Source organism: Mustela lutreola, chromosome 14, assembly GCF_030435805.1.
Source record: "Mustela lutreola isolate mMusLut2 chromosome 14, mMusLut2.pri, whole genome shotgun sequence".
Lineage (NCBI taxonomy): Eukaryota > Metazoa > Chordata > Mammalia > Carnivora > Mustelidae > Mustela > Mustela lutreola.
This window is the reverse complement of record NC_081303.1, coordinates 15,543,610-15,548,432: the sequence shown is the minus strand read 5'-3', so window position 1 is coordinate 15,548,432 and position 4,823 is coordinate 15,543,610.

Here is a 4,823-nt window from a genome sequence, read left to right as displayed (position 1 = left end):
TACAAACTCTTCAGTGGTCCCCTTTCAATATAAAAATTCAAGTAACTCTTTTTTTAGTTATTGAAGTATACTTGATAGACAATCTTATATTAGTTTCAGGTGTGCAACATATTAAAAACTCATGTAATTCTTGAGTCCTGACAAAACTGTCTTCTATTATTTCTTTGATAAATTTTTCTCTTTACTTTTCTCTGTTCCATGTTTCTGGAATTTCTATGAGTTCATTTTTCATTTCTATGAATGTTAAAGCTCAATACTGGTTCTCTGTAACTTAATTTTTTTAATATATTTTCTATGTTTCTATACTTTTTACTTTCAGGGTGATTTTTGAGAGATCTATCTACCAACACTGATTTCAAATTTCAAGTCTCGTGCTTGATTTTTAAGTTGTCTTTCTTGCTTTTGGATTTTCCCTTATTATAGCATTCTGTTTTTATTTTGTGGAGGCATTATTCTTGGATCTCTTTTATGATACAAGTTAGGTTTTTTTTTGTTGTTGTTTCTTTTGTTTGTTTTACTTTCTCTCTTGTGCATGAATTATCTATATACCCCAGGACTAGGTTTCATACATGTTTATCTTGATGTTTCTTTTTCACTTTGCAAGTTTTTACTTTTTTTTCAAAAGTGAGTGGTAGGGGCACCTGGGTGGCTCAGGGGGTTAAAGCCTCTGCCTTCTGCTCAGGTCATGATCTCAGGGTCCTGGGATCGAGACCCAAATTGGGCTCTCTGCTCAGCAGGGAGCCTGCTTCCTCCTCTCTCTCTGCCTGCCTCTCTACCTACCTGTGATTTCTCTCTCTGTCAAATAAATAAATAAAATCTTTTTTAAAAAAGTGAGTGGTAACCTTTGGCTGTTGGTTCACATTTAAGAATTGGACAACAAAGTAGCTGACTTAAAGGTCAGTGACTGAGCACAAGAAGGGCAGAGCTGGTTCTTAGGCTGGGCATTCTGGCCCACATGCTAGAATGAGGAAAACTTTGCTTCAGAACACTAATAGATACAGCAGCTGCTCCAATTATCCCTAAAATAGTTTTTCTTCTTTCTAGGGGAAAAAAAAGGACCTAAAACTATAAAACTCCTGGAAGAAAAGATAGGAGCTCCTTGACATCAGTCCTGACAATGATTTTTGGGTTTGACACCAAAAACAAAGGCAACAAAAACAAAAATAAACAAGTGGGGCTACATTAAATTAGAAAGCTTCTGCACAACAAAGGAAACCACTGACAAAATGAAATGAAGAAAATATTTGCAAATTCTATTTCTGACAAGGAGTTAATATGCAAAATATATTAAAAACTTGTGCAACGAAATAGCAAAAGCCAAACAATCCAATTAAAAAATGGGGCGAGGAACTGAGTAGACATCTTTCTGAAGGAGACATACAAATGACCAGTTGGCACATGGAAAGGTGTTCAACATCACTAATCTTCAGGTAAATGCAAGTCAAAACCACAATGAGATATCCCTCACACCTATTAGAATATCTGTCATTGAAAAGACAAGAGATAATGAGTGTTGATGAGGATGTTGAGAAAAGGGAAACTTGTGCTCCTTTGGTAGGAATGTAAATTGGTACAGCCACCATGGAAAACAGTATGAAGTTTCCTCAAAAAATTAACACTTAAGGGGCGGCTGGGTGGCTCAGTCATTAAATGTCTGCCTTTGTCTCAGTTCATGATCCCAGAATCTTGGGATCGAGCCCCACAAATTCCCTGCTCAGCGGGAAGCCTGCTTCTCCCTCTCCCACTCCCCATTCTTGTGATCCCTCTCTTGCTGTGTCTCTTTCTGTCAAATAAATAAATAAAATCTTAAAAAATTTTAAGAAATTAACACTTAGAACTACCATATAATTTCTATAATCTGGGTATATACCTAAAGGAAATTAAGGCAGGATACCTAGGTATCTGCACTCTTATGTTCACTGCAACATTATTCACAATAGCCAAGATAAGGAAACAACTTAAGTGTCCATCCATGGATGAGGGCATAGAGAACATGTTTATACATGTGTGTGTATGTACATATATGTATAGGGGTATACACAAATGTCTTTGTGTATGTATACACTCATGAGGAAATATTATTCAGCCATGAGAAAGACATTAAGTGAAATAATCGGACAAAGACAAACAAATACTACATGGTATCACTTATATATGAAATCTAAAACAACGTAAAATTCATAGAAACGGTAGTAAAATGATTGCTGGAACCTCAGTAGGGACAGGGAACAGGGAGAGGTTGGTAGAAGGGTGCAAACTTTCAGCTCTAAGATGAAGATGGTCTGAAGCTGGCTATGGGGTAGAAGTTAAGTTCTCACCGACTGATAAGAACAAAGGCACACATGTGAGATGATGGATGTGTTAAGTATCTGGATGTTGGGAATCCCTTCACAGCATATACATCCACATACACAGGCTTCCCCCTCCCACCCTAAAGTTTGCTTTACAGCACTTTGCTTTTATGAAAGACCTAAATGAGTACCTGTTTTCCCTCACCAAAAGAGGATTTTCACTTTTATGAAATAGTAACTGCTTCTTCACTTAACACCATTTCGGCCTATGAAAGTTTTCATGGGAATGCCCTACAGTCGGATAGCAGGGGGGAACTACGTCAAAATCCTTTCACTGTGTATGTGAATATCAAATCACCGTGACATACACTTTAAATGTGTTTTCTTTCTTGGTGATCACTCAATGAAGCCAAAAGAGAGAGAGAGAAAAAAAAAAAAATAAACCAAGAAAAGACAGAGACTGGGTTTCTGACCTGAGAGAAGACATCCGCATGTTGTAATGGCCCCGGGGGGCGAGCCTGCCGCCCCACACAGCTTTCAGATACATCGTTCATTGTCAGTCCTCCACCTCCTTCCACGGTGCCATTTGCCTGCTAACCCAGACTCTGTAGCCTCACCACGGTTCTGCTAGTCCATCCAGCCTGTGAATATTTTATTATAGAGAGCTTGCCCATGGCGGGGAGGAGGAGAGAGTCTTAAGCAGACTCTGTGCTGAGCACAGAGCCCCAAGTGAGGCTTGATCTCACAATCCTGAGACCACAACCTGCGCTGAAACCCAAGTCAGACGCTTAACCGACTGCGCCACCCAGATGCTGCTAGCCTGTGAATATTTTAAGCTATGATTTCCAAATCAAAATTTTCTATTCGCTTTCAATCTTCTAGAAATACGTTGAAATTTCATATTCATGGATTCCCCTCTCCTGCTCCCTTTGCCATTATGGAATTTTTAAAATAAGGAATTATGAAATCAAAAGACAACCAGGGCCAGGAAGATTAAACCAACTCTGTGTAGCTGCCTGTTGGAGACTCGCCATTCATTTGAAATGGTGACCAGTGTCACCCCTCAGCCCGTGATGAGAAGAAAATGTAAGTGTCATCAAATCTTTGATTTTTCAGATTTGACAGAAATATTAACTTTTACCAGAAATCATTAGCTTTTAAGTGTCAGGAAACAATATTTTTCAAAATATTGTAAAGGCCAATCAAAATAACATCCACTGGCAAGATCCAGCCCTTGGCTTGCCCGTTTTCAATCTCTGATTTATGCCTCTTAAAAAAATTTTTTTCTCTGCTCTTGTTACCATACGTTCACAGAAAAGCAGGAGAATAAGTACAGGTGTTCAGGCTGCCTCCAAATTGTAGAAGTTAAATTCTATATTATCCATAAAATTTTACAACAATGTCCAGTGCATAGTAAACAATAAATGTTAACTCTTGTATTATTTTTTAAAAAGATATTTTATCTATCTATTTATTTATTTGAGAGAGAGAGAGAAAGAGAGAGAGAACATGCATGTGCGGGCCTGAGTGGGGGAAGGGGCAGAGGGAGAATCGGGCTCTGAGCAGGGAGCTTGATGCAGGGCTTGATCCTGGGACCCTGGAATCTTGACCTGACCCCGAGATCATGACCTGAGCCGAAGGCAGATACTTAACCGACTGAGCCATCTAGGCGCCCCTAACTCTTGTGTTATTATTGTGAGTTATTTGGAGCTTTAATCATATCATCATGCTGCAAAAGGCAACAATAACTTACGCATTCAGGACCAAAACCAACAGGGCCAGGTGGCAGTTGTCAGAGGTCAGCGGGAGACTATGCCAGCGCGCTAAGGGATGGCAAACAATTGACTCTCACCTTGAAAGAAAGAGGGAGAAAGATATAAAATACCTATGAAGTAGGCGGTTGCCAAGAATACACTTTAACAAATTCTAATTATGCCCTAACTCCTGGCACTCCTTTCTCCTTAAGAAAACCAAGGAAAATTCCACCTCGATTTCCATGGCTCCCAGAAATTGGTTTTCTCGAACACGCTTACACATCATTCCAACGTCTTCCCCATAAACACTTGCGGGGATTATAGAGAACACACAGAGATATAAATTTTTAAAGATTTTATATACTTGTTTGACAGAGAGGGAGAGAGTACATCCCCCGACCCTGAGATCATGACCTGAGCAGATGCTCAACCAACTGAGCCACCCAGGTGCCCCCCCAAATATATTAAACACACCCATATAAAATACATTAAACACGCACTCGTCCGTGCACATGTACTCACACACAGTCGTAAGCAGGACGCACACCCACACACACGCACTTGCACAGGCACGCTCTTTCTTTCTCATTCTGCTTCTCCATGAAGGACTCAGCAGCATTTTCTAGTTTTCTGCAAAGTCTTTGACATGAATCTATCTGGGTGCTTTGCTGGTAATTGTTTGTCAATTATCTGTAGTGTCACCCAGAGCTTCTGAGTCAAATGCAGAAATAGCTGTCCAGCTTGGGGACAGCACCTGTTTTTCCCCAGTGGTCCTCAG